The sequence below is a fragment of the Palaemon carinicauda genome, chromosome 2, assembly GCF_036898095.1.
Source record: "Palaemon carinicauda isolate YSFRI2023 chromosome 2, ASM3689809v2, whole genome shotgun sequence".
Lineage (NCBI taxonomy): Eukaryota > Metazoa > Arthropoda > Malacostraca > Decapoda > Palaemonidae > Palaemon > Palaemon carinicauda.
This window is the reverse complement of record NC_090726.1, coordinates 68,679,568-68,702,922: the sequence shown is the minus strand read 5'-3', so window position 1 is coordinate 68,702,922 and position 23,355 is coordinate 68,679,568. Positions and strand designations below refer to the sequence as shown.

General features: G+C 37.1%; 1 protein-coding gene across 2 annotated transcripts in view; it reads right to left on the bottom strand.

Moving 5' to 3' along the window:
- The window catches only part of LOC137625763 (high affinity cGMP-specific 3',5'-cyclic phosphodiesterase 9A-like), a 1,119,254-nt gene that overhangs the window by 51,699 nt on the left and 1,044,200 nt on the right, over positions 1-23,355 (bottom strand). The gene's annotated exons all lie outside the window — the stretch shown is intronic.

Here is a 23,355-nt window from a genome sequence, read left to right as displayed (position 1 = left end):
TTTTAGCCCATGCAGGTATGATGGGATGACATCTTGGCATAGGTAAAACACAAGAATTAGCCTCTGTACCACAGTCCTCCACTGTCTTGGGTTGGAGTTCTCTTGCTTAAGGGTACACTCAGGCACACTATTCTATCTTATTTCTCTTCCTCTTATTTTGCTAAAGTTTTTATAGTTTATATAAGAGATATTTATTTTAATGTTGTTACTGTTCATAAAATACTTTATTTTTCCTTGTTTCCTTTCCTCACTGGGCTATTTTCCATGTTAGAGCCCCTGGGCTTATAGCATTCTGCTTTTCCAACTAGGGTTGTAGCTTAGCAATTAATAATAATAATAATGATAATAATAATAATAATAATGAATATTGAATAAGTTGTATTGGCCTGGTGTATCACAAAAGATAACCAGGTATTCTACGTCCTGTAACATATGCCAATGAACTGTGGATAAGGGAAAGGTTAGTCGAGCAATGCTGGAAAGATGCAATTAATAGAGGAGCCACTTAAGCCACGAAGGTGTGGATCTTGCTTGCTCAACTGAACTTCGTTCGTCAAACGGATCTCGATACATCTTAACAGCCGTGGATTATGCCACTAAGTACCCTGAAGCAAAGACTTTGTCTAAAATTAACACTGCAAGTGTTGGTGACGCTCTCTTAGAAATTTCTAATGGGACAGGAATTCCAAGAGAGGTAGTTATGCAGCTGAGGAGCCCAGTTTACCTAAGATGCAATGAAAAAAGTATAGACTGTTATCTGTGAGGATAATTAAGACTACTTATCATGCCATATGGAGCGTTGGTAGAACGATTTAATGAAACACTAAAGATGTTAAAGAAGATGTGCGCAGAGCAACCCGTGGAATAGCATCAGTATCTTGCACCTTTGTTGTTTACATACAGACTTAATGCAAAGGAGTAAGAAGTTTTCACCCTTTGAACTCGTGTTTGGTCATATTGTGAGAGGACCGTTAACATTGTTGAGACCTGTGGCAAGACATTGGTGGAAGGTGAAACGAAGGACTTCCAATGAATATGCGATTGATCTCTGTGAATGACTGCAAGGGACCCTTGCAATGGCGACTGAAAAGTTGAAGAAAGCACAAAATGTTGCTTGCTATTATTACAATCAGAAGGTGAAGGGCTGGAAGTTGGAGGAAGGGGATGAAGTACTACTATTGCTGCCTAACATAACAGTAAGCTGTTGTTACACTGGAGGGGACCATGTAGTAGATGTAATTACGAAATCGATATGAATGGTGTGATCAGGAGATATAACATAATCTAATGAAGAAGTATTTATCCCGAAATCCTGTAATGATGCTGACAACCCAATTAGCCATTGTAGTAATTGAGGAAGATGATTAGAACCTTGAAGATGAAAATGTGATTACTGACCTTGAAAAAACGGAAAAAAAATCCAGAGCTATGGCTTACAAAGGATAATAAGGATATACTGACTGATCATACCCAGAAGGACTACATATGCCCGGTGTAAGATTTAATTAACATCATCAGATGTGGTAAAAGTTTATCCATATCCTATCCCCTACAGTTTGCAAGATACTGTTAAAAAGGAGATATGAAGTATAAGGGATTTAACAATCATCGAACCGTCAATTTCTCCTTACCGTTCACCCTTGTGGGTGACACCTAAAAAAGATGGAATTACTTGACTGTGTTATACTTATGAGAATCAAACAGAATCATTGCATACAATGCTGAACCAATGTGTGATCCTGAAGCTATCTTCCTCAATTGCCTAAGTGCAAATATTTCTTGAAGATTAACTTGACCAAAGGATACTGGTAAATCCCATTAGATGAAGGAAGTAAAGAATGAATTGCCTTTGTAACAACTGAGGGTCTTTTATAGGTCGCTGTATTACCGTTTGCTCTCGTTAATGCATGCACAATATTTAATAGGCTAATGAAGGCGTTATTTGGGGATCTGGAGGCAGTTGAAACGAGCCTGGACATTCTATTCCATAAATCAACATGGAAGGACCTTGTCAGGTTCTACAGAAAGTGTTAGCATGACTACAAGCAGCTAGCTTAGTTGCTAATCCAAGTAAATGGGAAAATGGTATGACGAATATAGAATACCTTGGCCATGTTGTAGGGGAGGAATGTTGAAAGTGGCTCATAAGAAGGTAGAGAGCGGTCAACAAGCCCGAATTCCTCGTACTAAAAAGAAGCCCAATCTTTCTTTGGACTTTTGGTTACTACCGCAGGTATATACTTTCATAAGGAAGCATTGTGCTCCTCTACCTGACCTAACCAAAAAGAACATATTGCAAAACATAAAATAGGAAAAGAAGCATTAAGAAGCCTTCGACCAAATAAAAGAATGCCTAACAGGAGAACCCATTCTAAGGTTAGTAAATTTAAAAAAAAAAAAACATTTATTCTCCAAACCGGCATGTCATATACAGACCTGGGTGCGGCATTGTTTCAATAATACGAAGGAAATGAGTTGTCAGTTGAAAATGAGATGTTATACGCCATCAAAAAAGTATCATCCGGTGAAACTCGCTATACTGTGAATGAGCAAGAATGTTTAGCCCTGGTTTGGCCCACTAAAAATGTAATCACTTTTTATAAGGTCCTGAATGTTGTTGGGAAACAGATCATCAGCCCTTAACCTATCTACAAACTTCAAAAGTGTTACATGGACAATGGATGAGATGGGCGTTAAACCTGTGTGCAGGCAAGCTATTAGGTTGTAACTGAGACGGCCTACATGCAACTAAGTTTATTTCAACAGAGAGCAAGCTTTTATAACAAAGTTTCCAGTGAAAAAAAGGTCACAAAAATTCAAAAAGATCAATAAAAGCAGATAAAAACATTAACAGGTTATCAGTGTGAGAAGAGAGCAATAACGTCAATATAAAGAAAAAACAAATACTGTTACTGTGTACAATCGTGTGTGATACACGTGCGGTACATGGTCCCCCCCTAAAAAAGACACATGAGAAATAGGGGACCCTACCTTTGAGAGGCATACTGTAGGCAGAGATATGCAGGTTTTAGGCAATCCATGGACACCCAGTCTTCTTTACCACGCATGTTAAGAAGGAATGCTTTTGGTGTACAATGGATCACGAGGAAAGGGACCGTGTAAGGGGGCGTTAATGGTAGCTTGCTAGTGTTGTTGTGCAGGAAAACATGCATTGCCGAGTGCAGATCTGTCGGTATGTATTGCTTAGCTGTGCGCTTGTAAGTCTGACGGCTTGGAGTAAATTTTCCCACGTGACATAGGCGCTGGAGATTGTCGGAGGAAGTTGCAGACAGAAAAAAATCGGCATGGGCTACTAACGGGTTTCCATTCATCATTTCAGCTGCCGAGATATCCAGGGCAGCTTTAAGAGTAGTCCTTAGTTCCAGGAGGACCTAGGGAATCTGGGTAAATCAGTTGGAGTACTTGCAGTGAGACATCAAAGCTACATTGAAGACACGGTGAAAACGTTCAATCATACAGTTGGCAGCAGGGTTGTATGCGGTTGTCTGATGAAGGGTGATAACCAGGAGATTTGCTAATGATGTCCAAAATTGAGAAGTGAAAGTGGTACCCCTGTCGGAAGTATATACTCCGGGATACCAAATCTCGCTATCCACCCAGAGAGTAAGGCAGATGTACATGAGGCAGACATTGTAGTTTCTATGGGAAAGGATTCAGGCCAACGAGTGGAGCGGTCAATGACGGTAAACAGGTAACGATGTCCTTGTGATGTGGGTAGTGGACCTACAACATCGATGTGAATGTGGACAAAGCACCGCTGAGGTTGAGGAAAGTTGCCCACTCCTGAATCCGTTTGTTGATGTACTTACGAGGTTTGGCATGAAGCACGGGCGTGGACCCAATCCTTTACATCCTTAGTAATGCCATGCCAAATGAACTTTGTCTTCAGTAGCTGTGCAGTAGAATGGCATGGGGGATATGAAAGTCCAGGAATAAAATCAAACACCTGTTGGTGCATGGGATAAGGTATCCACGGTCTAGTTCACCAATACTGACGTCACAGAGGAGGGTGGCATTGGAGTCATAGAGAAGGACACCCCCCAACGGAGAGATGTACAAGATGTCCTACATTCTTGGTACTCTGGATCTTTTCATTCTGCTTCTGCCAAGGTGTTGTAATCCAATCCCAGTTGAATGGCAGCCAAAGTGTTTCTAGACAAGGCATCACCAACGGGATTCATTCTCCCAGGAACGTGCTGAAGGGTACAATTTTATTCAGCCATGGCGGAGAGATGTCGGCGTTGATGGGTGGACCATGTATCGGACTGTCAAGGGAAAGCATGCACCAGGGGCATGAGGTCCATGTGAAGGGCGTACCTTCCAAGAAATGGCGAAAGTGACGGACAGCCAAGTGTACCGCCAGCAATTTGTGGTCGAAAGTAGAGTAGCCAGATTCTGTCTTGGACAGTTTTCTACTGAAGAAGGCCAATGGTCAGGGTGTGCAGTTGACCACCTGCTCAAGGACTGCCCCAATAGCAATGCTGCTGGTATCGGTGGAGAAAAAGAGAGGTGCATGTGGCACAGGAAAATTGAGAGCAGCAGCAGTTGATTGGGCATACTTTGCATTGCAGAAGGCTGCTTCTTGAAGAGGACCCCACTTCAGGTCTTTTGGCTTGCCCTTGTGGGAGGCGGTGAGAGGGCAAGAGTGGCGGTGCGGTGATGGCTGGCAGGAGGCAGTAATTATAGTTGATCAGTGCTTTGATGGTTGAGGGCATGGGGAAGCTCTGAACGGCTGCTACCTTCTCAGAGAGGGGGTGGTATCCATCAGGAACGATGAGGTGCCCCAAGAACAATACTTCTTTGGCGCCAAAGGTACACTTGTCGTAGAGGACTACAAGGCCGTTTTGTTGTAGGCGATCGAGCACTATGTGTTGATGACAGAGGTGTTCCTCTTTGGAGGAAGAGAATACAAATATGTTGTCCACGTAACATACACAGAAAAGGAGGCCTCTAAGATGCCGTCCATGAGACGTTGAAAAGTGGCCCCAAGATTATGAAGGAGGAATTGAAGGTGTATGTACCAAAGGAGGTGGTGATGGCAGTTTTGGGGATGTCTTCTGGGTTCATGGGCACCTGATAATACCCATTCAGGAGGTCGAGTGTGAATAAAACTTTCACTGTGCAAGTAGGAGGTCACATCGACGATGTTTGGGAGGGGGTAGTGATCCGGTTCTGTCTACATGTTCTGGCACCTGTAATCCACACACGGATGCAGAGAGCTATCTTTCTTCAGGACAATGCGTAATGGTGAAGACCATGGGCTTGAGGCCTTTTGGCAAAAGCCCATTTCCTCCATTTTGGAGAACGTTTGTTTAGCAGCTGCCAAACGATCCGGTGCTAGACGTCTGAATTTGGCAAACACTGGGGGCCCCATCGTCTAGATATGGTGATAAATACCGTGTTTGGTGGGAACCGTGGACATTTGATAAAGTTCTGGACAGACGACTTTCGCGTATGATGTGGGGAGGCGGGCTTCGGCATCTGCGGGTGCACTGATGTGGAGAGCGAGGTTGGAAGTGTCAGAGGCCTACTTACACGTTTCTTGGCCACTGAAAACCATTTGCACATTTCTTTGTAGCAGCCCCAAATTTGGAGTGGTAGTAGTATAACTGCGGCCGATGAGCGTCAGTAAGTGGCTGGAGAGGTAGGTGGTTGGGGTGTAAGCGAGGGGTGGTATATGTCGGTAGTGGGAGGCCTTTTCATCGCTCCAGCATGTCAGGAAAAACTCAAAATTTTCACAGTCTCAGATTTTGACATGGACTGTTGAATAGTTGTCCACTTCGTCAGGAGTGGAGGCATTGATGGAGGTCTGGAAGATGGTAAAGTGGTTGTCCATATGGGCGTTGACTTTGGTCATCAGGTCCTTCATGGGCAAAATATCGATATCGGGGATGGCAGCACGTACAAGTTCGGGTAGGCGCCGTACCCAAATGGCACAAAGTAAATTCACTTCACGAAGAGAACAGTCAGTTGCAGGTTGTAAGCAAGCAATACTGGTTATTTCACTTAGGGCGAGCGAAGCCTTTTAGTCCTCCAACGGTTGTTGAGAGAGACGAAAAAGTTTCATTATGCAAGCGGCCGGTGATTCAGAGTACTGCTCCAGGAGGTATGATCTGAGGTCTTTGTACGTTATGGGGGTGTCCCCTTGTTTGTACAGCCAATCGGAGATTTCCGGAAAAGCGTCCTCCGGGATCGCCGCAAAAACATAATCTACTTTGGACTTCAGCACAGTGGAATCAGACAAACGCTTCTGCGCTAGCAAAGGACAGTAGTTTCAGGGCAGAGTCAGTGTCTGAGGGCAGCATCATCAAACAGTAAGGCACAGCAGTGGGGGGGGGGGGGAGGTGAACACTCTGGTGGTCACCAATGAGCCATTAGATCGTAACTGAGATACAGCTTGAATGCAACTAACTTTATTTCAACGGACAGCGAGCTTTTACAACAACAGCTTCAGTGAGAGAAGGTCACAAACTATCAAACAGATCAATACAAACAGATACAGGCATAAACACGTTACCAGTGCGAGGGGAGAGTGATAACGACAATGTAAAAAAAATCAGAAATATCGTTGCAGTGTACAAGTGTGTGTGATATACGTGCGGTACACCTGCAACAATTTCCAGTACAAATAAACTTTGTGAAACGTAGAGAAAACGTGTGCACATGCTATTTTGATAAAAGTGTTATACGAATGTATATTGTATATATTTTAGGTTTTTTTAAAAAAAGATACTAGGTCTTATTTTTACCCAAGTATCGGTGAAAATGTTAGAAATATTATGTTGAGATGTGGATTATGAAATGTATGTTTTAAGACCTTAATAGAATTAGTGATATGAGTGATAATAGTACTTATATTTATTATCATTATAAGTTACTCTTATGTAATTGTTCAGTCATATATACATATACATCAAGTACGTAAATGAAGGGTGATTATTAAGGAATCTATTAGAATGCATAAAAATTTAAAGCAGTGTACTTTTATTACAGTTCAGGAAAATGTAATATGATATAGGAAATCTAGAAGAGTCCAGAACGCATAGAATGGAGTACGTGTGCATACGTGGAAGTTAGAATGGAAGTGACCTCATAAAAAAAGAGTGGTGATTCCGTAATTAAGTTATATCTTTGTAGATATGGGTTTCTTTGTGAAAGTGTTTTTGTTAAGTGATAAGAATAATTTCAATACAATCCTAGGAAATTATGTAAACATGAGGTTCATTAATTACAAAGACCTTTACAAATATTTTGGTACCGAGGTTTTGTGATGTACCACATGACAATGATCTGTAATGAGTACCCGAGGTTGGGAAAATAGACTACAGCTGTTTGGCATAGCGGTGGGCATATCTCCCTAGAAAGTCAGCTAACAACAGTCCTTTGTAAGGCATATAAACGATAAGTTTTCCTTAGGCTCTGATATCTCTGTCCTCTTTGACATTTCTGATCTCTCCTCCTCCTCCTCCTCCTCCTCCTCCTCCTCATCATCATCATCATCATCATCTCCTCCTAGGCATGTTGACGTGAAGAGTCTCGGTTAGATCTTGCCAGTCGTCTCTATCTTGAGTTTTTAATTCAATAATTCTCCATTCATCACCTCCTACTTCACGCTTCATAGTCCTCAGCCATATAGGCCTGGGTATTCCAACTCTTCTAGTGCCCCACCATATACCCCTCACTATGATGTCATCCACATATAGCACCCGAGTAATCTCTCTTATAATTTAATTTCTAATCCTGTCCTGCCATTTAACTCCCAATATTCTTCGTGGTGTGTTGTTATGAAATCTACTAAATCTTTTGGAGATTGTTTCATTGTTATATCACGACTCATGTCCATACAGTAACACTGATCTCAGTAAATTGATATATAGCCTCATTTTTATATGTAATTTCAGGCAATTTGATTTACAAATTTTTCTTAACTTAGCCATTGTCTAATTTGCTTTTTTAAATCGTTCACTAAACTGCAATTCTAATGACCCTGTATTGGAGATCATAGTTCCTAAATACTTATGATTCTACCTCATTAATTATTTCTTCTTCCAATGATATTCCATCTTCCATTGCATATTCTGTTCGCATCATCTCTCTTCTATTTATCTTAAGCCCAACCTCATGTGATATTTCAAGCATTCTAGTAAGCAAGCAGTGCAAATCATATGGTACTCTGCTAATAAAGACATCATCTACATACTCTGGGTCAGCTAATTTCCTATTACTAATCCAGTCAAATCATTCTCCACCATCTCCAACTGTTCTATGCATTACAAAATCCATGGGGAGGATATACAGCATAGGTGACAACACATTCCCTTGGAGTACTCTGCTGTTCAGTGGAAATTCATTTGATAGGACTCAACTAACATTAACTTTGCCTTTGCCATGCTCATAAACAGACTTAATAGAATTTACATATTTAAGAGGAGTTCCATAATAAAGCAGGACTCTCCACAAACTTGGCTGGTGTACATTATCAAAAGACTTTTTCGTAGTTCACAAAATGTCATCAAAAGTGGATTTCTATATTCTACGCATTGCTATACATTATATCTCAAAATGAAAATTTGGTTAGTAAAACTTCTGCCTTTTCTAAATCCTGGTTGTTCGTCTTTCAGCTTTTCATCAGTCTTTCTCTCTAGTCTCTTAAGAATAAGCATACTATATATTTTCATGACAACTGACGAAAGCGTAATGCCTCTGTAATTATTGCAATTACTTCTTTTTTTGCCGTTTTCACCAACATTCCTAATTCACATTCATCAGGTATTGCTTCTTCATCCCACATTCTACAAAATAATCTTGTAAGTATTCATCCAGTATCATTTCAATAGTTACTCTATCATAACCAGAGGCTTTCCATCTCCTGAGTTCATTAATGATAGCTTTGATTTTAAACACACTGAATTCATTTATGGGTATATCAATAAAATTATTCTCTTCGTATTTCCTATTCATGACCTTGCTAAAGTGTTCCATCCAAAGTTGCCTTTCTTCATCCTCTGTTGAAATAATAGATCCATCTCTCTTTTTGATGGGTATATGCTTCTTCTTCTTTGGCCCTATAGAGATTTTATTAATAATTCTATGATCGATTCTCACTCCATAGCCACTTCCTGAATTCATAGCTATGTCAGCCTCATCTGCTTTCCTGTCTAAATATTTTCTCCAGTCATTCCTGGATTTTCTTTTGACCTCACTATCCATACTGGAATACTTAGCAAGTTGTACCTTGTAATTTTCACTACATCTTCAAAAACTTTCAACAATGAATTTCTGTCTTTGTCTACTTATAATAGTATCCCACGTATCATTTGAAATCTATGGCTTTCTCCCTGTAACTGCATGTCCCAAAATTTCACTACGAACTGACTGATATAAGTTCTTAATATCACACCATTCTTCATTAATTTTCTGCTTTTCGTCTCTTAAAGTCTCAAAGACTTCAAATCAATTCATACACTCAATTGCGAATGTTTCTCTGTGCTCTTCTTCTAGAAGCTTGGTTGTATCAAACCTTGGTATTCATTTTTAATTTCAGTGTGGCAATCAGGGGCTGGTGATCACCGCCAAAATCTGCACCTCTATAGCTTCTTATATTTCTCAGAGTCCTCCTTCTCTCTTTATTAATGGCTGCATGATCTATTTGATTTTTGTAATTGCTACATGGTAAAGTCCATGTATATTTGTGGATGGCTTTGTGCTGAAAAAGAGTACCTCTAATGACAAGATTGTTTGTTGAACAGAAAATTATGAAATGCGCTCCATTTTCGTTTGTAACTTTGCCAAGACCCCCAACACCCATCATATTCTCTATATCTTAATTATTCCTGCCAATTTCACCATTGAGTCACCTATTACAAATTTCCCATCTCTCTATAGGATCTCACCTATTATATTCTGCAGTTCTTCAAAGTATTCATCTTTACTTTCTTTAGGGGAATCCTTTGATGGTGCATAGCAAACTATAATACTCATATATTTTGATTTAAACTTTGCAACTGACAATTTTCCACTCAGTTAATGCCTTTTCTACTCTTAGTGTCATCATCATTCCTACACCCTATCTTCAAACTCCATCTCAATCTAAGGTTTCCTTACCAATCCTCTCACAACGTGTTTTACTTAGGGTCAAGGTATCTAAACTATATTTCATAAATTCATTCTCCACTTACTGTAACTTCCCAATCTGATTCACGGTTCTAACATTACAATTACCAATTTTCCATTTTTCTTTAGTATTTATAAAACGGGAGATTCTTAGCAACCCTCTACGACTGGGACTAGGGGCCACTTTCGCTTTCCATAGACTGACTAAATCCATAGAGGAATCAAACGTAGCCAGTTCCTTGTGATGCACAGTACCTATCCAACTAAAGCAAGTGACCCCTGCCGGTCCATACTAATTCCAGTAATTCTGATCTCTCAGGTAATATAATTCTTTTATTGATTGCGAACTTTTCTTAAGGAAATGAAATCATAATACAACTGTTTAAGTAAAGTGCAATTTTATGTTTGAATTGCCTTAACGAAAGGAAGTGTTGAGAACTCTATATAATCACTGGGTAATTGCTATATAGTCACTCGGTCTAACTACCTAGTAGCCTAATCTTTAACATTACTTGCCGTTAACAAAATGAATTGTTATTATTTGATAGAAACCAAGTGTATAATTTGGACACATGCTCTGTATGTAGCAGAGCATAAATGTCTTGATTTTCTATTAATTTGATTTCTCACAATTTAGCACTGTCAAGTGTGAATTGAGATGTAAACTATATGATTATGCAATCTGTCAAGTGAAACTTCTGCTTGATACTGGTTTATGCTTCTTCTTCTTCTTCCCCACCGTTATCCCTACATTAAGGGGTCGGTTGCTGATGCGCTCTCTCCAATGCCTTCTATCGAAGTTATCCTCTTCCACCAAACCACTTCTCTCCATATAATCCTTCACCTTATCTTGCCATCTAATTCTCTGCCTCCCTCTTGATCTTCTCCCCCAAACAGGTTCCTCCCAAGCCCTCCTCACTCCCTCAACACCATCTATCCTCAACACGTGCCCACACCATCTTTGTCATAACACTCTTATCATCTCTGTAATCTTTACTGAGCCTGCAATTCTTTTTATTTCCTCATATTCCTATCTTTCAAGCAGTGATATTCAAATAACGCACCTAAGCACTCTCATTTCTGTTCTCTCGAGCTTTGCTTCCTCTATACGTCTTGAAGCCCAAGTTTCTGATCCATACATTAACACTGGTCACATTACTGTGCTATAGATCTTGACTTTTACCTGATTGCCTTTTTTTTAACACATAACATTCCTGCTACCTCCCTCCACTTTCCCCATGCTGCTTTTATCCTATTTTCAACTTCAGCCTCACATCCTCCCTACTGATTTACAGCAGGAGATCCGAAGTATCTAAATTATGCTTATACTTTCATGTATGACAATCCTGTCCCTGCCTTCCTTACTGCTCACCATAGCTAAAGTTTTATACACATTTACCTTCAAGCCACCCCTTTCCAAAGTCTCTTGCCACTCTACCACCCTTCTCTGTAATTCTTCCTCATTTTCAGCAATTATCACAAAATCATTTGCATATAGCAATTCCCACAACTCCTCATTTCTGATCTCTTCACTTAACACATCTAAGACCAACACAAATAAAAACAGGCTTCATGCTGACTCCTGTTGCAATCCAACACTAATTTCAAAGGTTTCTGTTTCTCCAACAGCTGTCATTACTTTTGTCTTTGTTCTTTTGTAAATTGTCTCTACCATTCTAACCAACTTCTCCGGAACTTTTCTCTTCCTCAAACACCACACCATCACTTCTCTTGGTATTCTATCATAAGCCTTCTCTAAATCTACAAAAGCACAGAAGACCTTCTGGTTTCCCTCTAGTCTTTTTTCCTGTAACTGCCTTACTATAAAGATGGTACCCTTAGTCCCTCTCCCCCTCATGAATCCATACTGCTGTTTCCCAATCTTTATAATCTCTCTCAATCTCTTGACACTGCTTTTACAGTAAGTGATTAATTTGTAAGGAATGCATATTTTATTTAAATTTGTAATAAAATTATATTTTTGGAAGACGTACATATTATTTAATCTTTTGACTTTTTTTGTATAACTCTGTTGCGCCCTTGAGTTTGGTCATTCTTACTTATATAACTATCAAAGATGTAGACTTAAAAGAACTCTAGGTTAGAGCATTCCAGATAATTGAATTTCTTGATTGACTTTCTCAACTTGTAAAACAAAATCATAACTAATTTGGCGCCCGAATTATTGACTGGAATTTACGGTGCAATATGATAAAGAAAATTCAGGATGGCAGAATTAAGGGAACTTATTGAGATTGGTTGAGCCTAGGTTATGATGGGAATGTGTTAAGAGACCATAATAGAGGAAAAAAAAAGAAAGAGAGAGAGAGAGAGAGAGAGAGAGAGAGAGAGAGAGAGAGAGAGAGAGAGAGAGAGACTTTAAAAGGCTGAAAGCAGCCGAGTAAGAATAATTAATATGTTAAAGAGGGTTAAACTAGTTTCAGTGGTAATCAAATGCCTGAGAACAGTGCTACAAAAATAGCGCGATTGCGCAAGGGTAATAAAAAAATCTTTCTCAAATGTCAAAGACCATAAAAAAATTAATTCTAATATATAATCTATGATGATAATGTTGAAAGTGAGCATGCATAAAGATACTTACGAATCTTTGCATGAGATCGCAACAAAGCCTTTCTTATTTCAATTGTTGTAATTGCAATCTTATAATTAGAAAATTTCTTTTAATTTTCAATTTCAGGAATAAACATTATAATTGTTGAGATCTATATTTAGAATTTTGTATTTGAATATTTAACCCTTTTTTTTTTTTGTCCTTTTGTAAATCTCCAGCAGATGTAAATTTTACCTCCCAACTATTTTCCCAGGTTGGTGACACAAAATCATGTAGTCATATTTGATTTTTTAAATAATTCATTTTCTATGAAGATGAAGAATAATGCCTCTGAATAAGTTAAACAACCTGAGCCAGAACGAACTTCTAGGGGATATGCATTAATAAAATAGAGTTGAATAAATTTGGCCCAGAAAAAGATATAAACAAAATAGCAGCTACAAACTGCATGTCTTGATGGCTAGACACCTCTGTCTGTAAAGAGAGTCCCCAGTATCCAAAGTTTCTCCAGGTATACAAGAGACCAGAGAATAGACAGAATCTTTTCACATGGATTCATCCAATATTAAAATTTAGGATAACCTTATCAGATTCTATTTTAGTGTTGCACATCCGGTGTGTTGTGTGCCGGTGTGTGTGCGGGTGTCCTGCAAAAACAATGAAAGAAAAGTGAATTTAAAGAAGCCTTAAAAGAAACCTGGAAGATTTTTATTTGTGAATGTGTGACACAAAGCTGTCTACTACGATATTATGCATTTCATAGCATTTGAAGTTATTCCTTGAGGTAGAATTCCAGGATGTTCCAAAAAGGAATAAATACATATACCTTCTATGGTACTGGTTCCAGTAGACCAAAGCAATAGGTTGGGATTTTGTGAATGAGGTAAGTAGTGAATAAATCTGCCATTGGAATATCCAACAGCTGGAATAGACCCTTCCAGACATCTGAATAAGGCGACCCTTCTAAGGGAAGAGCTTGATTCCTCCTGCTCTGCATGACCAAGATCATGTCTATACATAGATAAATCATTGGAATTTGTTCTACTTTGTTGGCCTCCATATAAAGGATAATTGGGACTAGGTGACAAGACTTCATCACTCAGGTAAGTCACAAAAGTAATTTAGTTCCACATCATCAATAGTTTTCAAAGAAAGAGGAAAGGCTAGAGGACACGAATAAACTTCTTTCACTCTAGGACATTTCTGCTCCTAGTTCACTAGAGATCACGTCCCTGTGACTTAATTGTTTAGAAAATGTGACTTCCTCTTCAATGTCATGCATCTGTGAAAAGGAGAACCTCCTGGGAAAGAGAGGCCAATAAGACTCCTGTAAGTTTTCCTAATGAAGATATCCTTGAAATTCACCCTGGATAACTGTGTGGCTGTTGCTGGTGCCAGAGACCTTCTGATTTGCAGCTTTTGGGGAACAAATCCTAAACTGATTGCCATCATAATCGGTTCCCAGTCTAATTTCTCATATATAACCTAAAGAACAAAATACTGGCATATCTAGAGAGGTCCACGGTGAAGGTGAGAAGATTATCAAATTACCTATGTAATCTTACCAAATTTCTGTGAGAGTTCTGGTGAACCCTATCAACATATTTATTAGCTTAATCAAAGTTTATGGGCTATCGCTCTCTAGCCAAGAGATTGTGCTAACTTCGTATCCTTCATGATGAAATTTAGAAAGGCAGGATGAAAAATATTTGTATCAGGAAATTTGGTTGTGTGCATAAGACAGTTAGTCGATGAAAACATTTTCTTAATTCTGAGAAGTACTTATGCACTTAACATTTGGTGCTTATGTATGAGTGCCGGACATAGGGAAACTTGTTTTCTGCAGTCTCTTTACAACATATTTCCAGCCCTACTTGGTCAGGTATATATACTCATGAGCAGTAATAGAACAGCGAATTCACCAGCTCTTATGGAATGCTATTTTAATCATCTTCCCATTTGAACTTTCAAGGACAGAAAAAGAAACTAAATAACCTCTGGTTTGACATCTAAACATTACTGCACCGCATGCAGAATACGTAAGAGGGTACGCACTGAGAGAACCCTTGATAGAGAATGACCTAACCTCCTATGTGGAGCTAGGTTTAATTACAATATTGGTGGATGACAGGGCCTTCACTACCCGTGCCAGAATAAGCCCTGGCAACGTAGGCTTGAATATGAGGAGCCTTTTTTTCTGTGGTGTTTTTATCAACCAGCACAAAAGAAATCAGGTTATGTTTCAATTTCAAGTTTGTAGCTCCTATCCAAACATTAACGTGACTGGAGGTGGTGGAGTGAGGAACTGCTGTCTGAACACTCGGTTTGGTTGGATCAAAATTGTTTTCCTCTGTGAAATTAGTTTAATAGTTCATGGAAAAATCCATCCATAAAAAATACAAGCTTGAATGAACCTCTATTGTGGCTGAAAAAAGGAAACGTTTACCAGTCACATGCAAATGTGTAAAAAGAAAAAATAAAGACTGTAGAGAATAGGATAGGATTAGAAATACGTTTATGTTAATATGGAGCAAATGACATGTCTCTCACCGAAAAGCATGATCAAAACGCACATACTAACGAAAGAATGAGCAGAAATGCAGATGATAAATATTACTGAAATGCTGAAACTTCAGCAATGGGATAAATTTATTGCTGAACATGAAGCAATATTTACTAAAAGAGATGTGGAAACTTGAATGTCTGAACTGGACAGTTATGGGAAGAGTCGGCATTGGATGTGCAAATAGAAGGATGGCCGTAAATATTGCTTTTGGGATACTAGCATAAATTCTAAAATTGCCATTTACATATAAAAAAATCTCCGAATTGAAGTTAATCTATGAAAAAGATTTTGATATTGATACTCTTTGTGGTTTGGTAACTTAGAATTAATTGCGGATGTTGCCGACTGTACTGATATGGTTACAAAGACTTGTAATTACAACTGTGTTCTCTTTGATAACTTTGGTAATATCATGGATTTGACAACTTGACTTGAATACGATGTGACTCGGTAAACGAAATTTTACAAATGAGTGTAAGTTTGCATCTAAAAATGAGAGGCAAGGTTTTTAAGAGAGCAGTTTGCGTATATAATAACTAATAAAGGAAAAACAAACCAGTAAACACCAATGGCATGCAGTCTCTCTCTCTCTCTCTCTCTCTCTCTCTCTCTCTCTCTCTCTCAAGTAAAGAATGTAACAAAGTCGGTAATTGGATATTCAAATTACAAAACAAATTATCATTTATTGATTTTTTCGAGAGTTTTAACATTACTCATGCCTACCATAATAAGGATAAAATGTACCCTTCATAAGATTTTACAATCATGTGGAGAAAACTACTGGTACGAGCGAGGGCGAACATTAATTGAGCAAATGCGAATCTCTCATTATGAAGATACAGCTCTCCTAGAATGCGTGGGAAGCATTGTTCTATTGGCAGACGCCCGACTCAGTCGATTTAATATTCCTTCCAGAGCGAGCTACCCATTATTTTCCAGAGTACTGGAATTTCGGGCCTCCCACTCGTATGCAAATGACACCGTGAATCGATTCTGACAAACCTTCAGCTCTTACTGTAATCAAGAGTACCGGGCATTCTACAAATCATTGTGTCTCAGCCTTCAGGTAAGTCACGAACTGATAACTGAAAGTGTGCACTTAATCCCTGCATGAGACTTCGCTCTTGAAGGAGTGCTAAGATTCCATGTCACTAAGGCTTCAGAATTTTCAGTGAATCGAGGCAACAATTGTCCAATAGAATCCAGTAGGCCTATTTGGTATTGCCAGAAAGAATAATACTATTTAAAGAAAATATATAGCCAAGATCACACAATTTAGTCGATTACAATTAACATTAATTGATAACGGACTTCTTAATATGGCGTACAACATATTCAATAATGTCTCACCCGAATGACTGAATAAGTAGATATAATCAGAGAATTGAAAAGTGATAATAATGGTTAACAATTTCACTCTACAAATGGTTGTGAAAATTTTATGCAGCACTTGGTCTTACCACACAAAGGCAAGGTCCCTTACATTTTACCTCAGACAAATGAGTACAGTTCTTTATGAATATGTGATCTTACATATTACTCTAAATTCCAAGGTATTTTCAATCCATTGCTAACGCTGCTTTTGTAGTCGAGGTAAAGCGGGTGTTGCGATATAGTCAAATGATTTTTAGATCGTGTTTTTTTTTTTTTTTTTTTTTTAAGGCCGATTTTTTTTTTACGAAATACCCCAAAAATATATACAATTAGATCTGGAGCTTTCTTCATGAAAACTGAAAGCTTATTTATCATGCAACATGACGTGTTTTAAAATTGTCTAAATTCCAATCTCTTTGTAAATCTAGAGATTAACTTGTATTTCCACATCTCTTGGGACAGGAAAACCTATTGATGTATCCAAAGAGCCAGTCGAATAACCACAGCTTTTGCGTTATGATAACTATCAATCGTAACAACAGAAAAGAAATGAGTAAATATATTCACGGCGGCATCACGTACCTTTCATTAAGATACAAACTGTGTTTTCGGAGCAAATTGCGAGAGTTAACCACAACCTTACTCACCAATATAAAGTAACCAGTTAAACCAGGCATCATTCCAGACCCAATGAGGAATTGCGGCCTGATGTACTTTCACATCTCCTTCACTACCATCACCCATCAAGTTATCACCAAACTATCTATCATTTCAAAGCAATGCCACCCGCAATATATTATATTGCCGGTATAATTTTCGCAGGAGCATATATAATAACGTCATTCTAGTTCTCGAGCTTTACTGTCTCTTTAAAATCTGTTTACCCAAGATAAAGTGCAATTACAAAAATCTACGCGTATGAGATTGATCTATATTTAGTCATTGAATAGGACCACGATGCAATGGAGTCGGTCCTATGGGCACTAAAGAACGTTTAGGTTTTCCTCTATCAGAGATGAGTATAATAAATAACTCTAGTTTTTATCAATAAAAAATTTATCTGCCTATTTCAATGCATCTCTTGTTGGTATGCTTGACTTAACCAAGCTGGGATGACTTTGCTCTAAATGTGGTACCTACAGACGGTACATCCGAAAAGTGTTAAAAAAATGCCAATAATCCAAAAATAATTTTTCCTCAAATCATAAGCTCCAACCAGGAGCATTTATTCAATACAGCATTTACGCGGATAACTTGTGCCTGACATATATTTTACTCCAAAGTGATAGTTTAAAGGTATTTTAGGGCAACTGAAATTACTACAAGTCTGAGATACTTTAAACTTGTTAAATGAAGTTGGGTTAAAGTAAAAAAAAACAAAAAAAAAACGCAGGTCTAGTTTTGCTAGACAATGGATATTTGGAATTTAATCCAACATGTTATTATTCGTATTAGCATAAAAGAAACTACGATTTTCTGAAGAATGTAGGAAACAATAATTTCATATATATATATATATATATATATATATACAATATATATATATATATATATATATATATATATATATATATATATATATACAAATATATATATATATATATATATATATAATATATATATATATATATATATATATACAGTATATATTTTAGAAACATTTGAAGAAGAAAAATTAAGATGGCTCTGGGTACTTTTTATTCAAGCTGTCCTTGCTAGTTTAACAGGTGTTGATGTACGTTTATATTCAAGATAATATTGTTTTGTTTTTCTAGATTTTGGATTAAGATTACCGGGTAAAGTATTAATATTATCTTCTCTATTTACATCCAAAAAGCCAGTTTCCTGAATGTGGTGTTCCTTTGCAAACTTCAGAGAAATTTTTTGTAAACTATCAGTTTGAGTATAGAATTAATCAATCTTTTTCCAAAATTGTTTTTATATATCATTGTTTTTTTTTTACATTACCTTACAATTATAAAGGTTCATTCAGTGATTTTTGTCTAAAATAAGAAACTGGTAAAGCATTATTCCTGCCATGATCTTCCATACCTTTTCAACGTTCGGAGATATATTTTTCTGTTACCTTAAAGTAAGAAATATTACAACTTTTACATCTCATAATGTATAACTCTACGTTTTGTTTTTCATTTTTATCTGCGGTCTCATTCTTGCAAATTACTCCTGATCGTGTTGAATTAGAAAATAGATTTATAGTTCTCATCAATCAAGTTTCTTTTGTTGCTAATGCTGCAAACATGTTATGAAAATAGCCTTTACACGATAGGAGCGCAGAAACAGGAGCAGACACTTCTGACAATGGCCTTCTGCGTGATCTTCAACAATTACGTTTGGTTACAACTGTAAAGCTAAACTTGCTGATCCTTTCAAAGAAAATTTTGTGAACATAACTGATAGGCGAGTTACTCAATTTTCTGTTAAAGTGCCGCATAGAAGACACAGGTGATTCCAAAATACGAATTCCAACGTGATAATTTGAAGATTCTGGAACTTCTTTACCTTTGGAAATTAATCAGTCTGATATGTCATGGTATAATTATTCACAACTAAGAGCTATGGCTGGGCTGAAATCTAATACAACACTATTATAAAAGAAATATTTTCTTGTACATCTCTGCAGCTCAAATGATAATGTATTCTCAAATTCGTCCTTTTATGTCGGAAACTCAACTTTGTCCCTTTTGATTGAACTAAATGGCTCCGTCCTAGTGAAAAGGCAACACTTACGGCAGAAGTGTTTGAGCGAGCCCAGTAATGAGAAAGTCAATACAGCATGCACATTTTCTGCTTTACAAAGTCAACACTGAGTAGTTTAGCATTTCGGTCCGTGAGACTAAGAATCTTTTACTTGCTAAACACACATACAGACTTATGATATATGTGTATATATATATATATATATATATATATATATATATATACATGTATATATATATATATATATATATATATATATATATATATATATATATATATATAGTTGAACTTATCGTGGTAAGTGTCAACGGTTTTTTTCTCTTTGTTAGAGGAGTGACGGTTAGGTTGTGGTTTGGCACTTACAAAAAGGACGGTTACAGGTTAGCTTGGGTTTGGCATCACCAGCCTTCTCCCGATTGGTTGTTATGAGACTTTTGGGTCAAACAACCAATCATTGATCAGGCATCGCGACACCCATCTATGGGCGCTTGGTTAGCCCCATAGGACAGGCAGTCTAGTTTCGGAGGCCCTGAGAGTGTGTCACGAAAGGAAGAGCAGGTGCCAACATGTGTGCCGAACCGAGTACCATTTTTCTGAGGGCTTTTTCTTAGTAACGTAACGTAATCATAATTAAGGGCGCCCTTGTAAACTCAGGAGAATATAGTCTGTGTAAAACGATCAACTCGGCTATTATATGTGCATGAAATCCCCCTCCATTCGTGTTTTCCTAAATTGATTGAACCTCAATACGACCCAGATCGGGTCATATAAGTATATATACATACAGTACATCATCATCAATTCATCCTACGCCTACTGACACAAAGGGCCTCTTTTAGATTTCGCCAGCCGTCGCTATCATGAGCTTTTAAATGAATACTTCTCCATTCGTCATCTCCTACTTAACGCTTCTTAATCCTCAGTCATGTAGATCTGGGTCTTCAAATTCTTCTAGTGCCTCGTGGAGCCCAGTTGAAAGTTTGGTGAACTAATCTCTCTTGGAGAGTGAGAAGAGCATGCCCAAACCATCTCCATCGACCCCTCACCATGACCTCATGCACATATGGCACTTGAGTAATCTCTGTTATAGTTTCATTTCTAATTCTGTCCTGCCATTTAACTCCCAATATTCTACTGCAAAATCTGCTGGATATTGTTTCATTGTCATACCAAGACTCATGTCCATACAGTAGCAAAAATCTCACTAGACTGATATATATATAATTTCAGGTGATTTAATTTCCAAATTTTACTCAACTTAGGCATTGTCTGATTTGCTTTTTTTTTTAATCTTTCATTAAACTCCAGTTCTGAAGACAATATATATATATATATATATATATATATATATATATATATATATATATATATATATATAAATATTTCAAATCATCGAGCACCATATGAAAGTTAAACAAGCTAAAAAAAGAAAATTAATAGTCTAATTTGGGTTACATAGCCTAGCGATGGTGCATTTAGAACTAGACTTCAGAATTGCACTAAAGGTAAAGGTTTGAAGAGATTGGACAGCAAGATGGAAAAAAAGGAAGACAGAACGTATGTAAAGTACAAGAGTATAAAGCAAGTGCAACGATCCTTAAGTAATGCGGTAAAGATGGATAATTGATGGATAAAAGCATTAAATATTGAAAGGATCCGAGTCCAATACAATCGTCATGTTGCTGTCTCTTATGAAATAATACATACGAAAATATGATAATATGACAAAACGTTACTGCCAAAGAAAGGCATCTGCCTTATTTTCATTAAAGTTAATTATTATAAAACATATCGGTTGAAATAAAAATAAGATCAAATATAATTTTGTGCAGGTTCCTTCGTTTTATTAATTTTACAAAGAAAGAAAAAAAAGTCTTTAATTAGAATGTTCTCGTTGCTTTTCCGTCTTTCGTTTTGAATGTGTTTAATTAAAATTCTAATTATATTTCACGAAACAGGGAATAAAAGAGAGAGAGAGAGAGAGAGAGAGAGAGAGAGAGAGAGAGAGAGAGAGAGAGAGAGAGAGAGAGAGAGAGAGAGAGAGACTCTAATAATTGTTTTGTGGTGTATTATTAGAAACGTCCTTCTCTCACAGTCTGCGAGTCGGGAGTTCGAGCCTACTCTAACTCGCTGATCTTTTAAGCTAGCGATGGGGTCTGGCAGGACCTACAGGTCTATCTGCTGAGTCATCAGCAGCCATTGCCTGGCTTTCCATGGTCCTAGTTTGAGTGGAGATGGGAATCGGGCGCTGATCATGTGTAGAAGTAGTCGGTCTCTAGAACATGACGTCTGCCGCTCATGAGCGATCTTTAAACCTTTAAACTAATCAATAAGGGTTTTTGAGCATCTTGACTAACACAACAATCTTACAATAACAAAAGTCGCTTCTTAATTGGGAGGAAGCTTTATGATCTTAACAAACAAACTTCGTTCCTAAGCTAGAATATTTGAAGTAAACACATTCAAAGGTTTGAGAGAGAGAGAGAGAGAGAGAGAGAGAGAGAGAGAGAGAGAGAGAGAGAGAGAGAGAGAGAGAGAGAGATTGAATTAGGTAATATCCGATAGATATCAAAGAGAATTCAAGTGGCATTTACAAAAGTCTTAATTTGAGTAATCTACATGATTAACAAGTTTATGATAAAGTAAAACTATTACAGTAAGAAAATGCAATGTGTTAGAATGAGGCCATTGAGTTTGAGTTTTTCCTATTTAATATCATCGTTGGAAAACCTATATGCATTCTGCATTCAAGACGCTGATGTAGTCTGAACAGTCATTCTAGTCATCTTCGAAACATGTAATTATCAGTACCGATTATCACTTTCATTTCAACTTGTTTCTTGACTTTTCACCTGCATGTGCCATTTGCATTTACTGTATAACAATATATATATAATCAATAGATTACCAAATATCAGTAATTTATTATTTTGCGTTGTGCTCACTAATCTGACCTTATGAAAAAAAAAAAAAAAAAAAAAAAAAAAAAAAAAAAAAAAAAAAGGGAGGGGGGGGGGGGAATAATTCATGGTTTTATAATGTGTATATCATATGTTAACAGACTACCTAACTAACTGTTTGTTTAGGTAAAGAGTAAACTTTTCATTCGGAATACTCTTTCCTTCCCTGAGTACAAAACATCTGTACTAAAAGGAGGGAGATTCGTGTAAATACATCAAAAGTAGAACGATAAATACTTTAACTATAAATAAAATAGGATTTAAAACTTCTGTTAAACAAGTATTCACGAGTCGATATACTTTTTTTAGAACATATTTAGATAAATAGTAAAAATTGCAATTGTAAATACAGTATACCTAAATTAAATGAAAAGTTATTCCTGCAAAGATACTATGATGTATATATATATATATATATATATATATATATATATATATATATATATGTATATATATATATATATATATATATATATATATATATATATATATATACATATATCTTAAATTGTAATTGTAAATGTGTATTTTCTAATAAAAGATAAAAAAAAAAAAAAATTACCGCTCCTTCATTCTCTGTGATTTTAACGAACACGAATAAATCCTGAGAATGTTAACATACACTGTTCCTTGAATGTTGTTCCAGTAAACATTCTTCTTTATAGGAACAGATTATAAAGGCATACCAGCGGCAACTATGACTTCTCCGTTCACTCATCATAAGATATAATTAATTGCAAAACGTGATTTTGTGGTGAATCAAGACCTAATGGCAAATTAGGTTATTTGGGCAAAATATAGAAAAGGAGGCATATTGGAAATGTCAGTGAAATATGTTGCCCAAACGAGACGAGGGATCTAAAACTTATCAATGAATATGGTAAAAGAGATAAGAAAGATGAACGTTATCAGATTAAGAAAACAGTTTGAACTGCGGATTAAGTACAATTAAAATAAGTAGGTACTATAATAGAGACATAAATAACTGATTAATCCTCAGGTGACCAAACTCAATATTGTCGTGATTATTA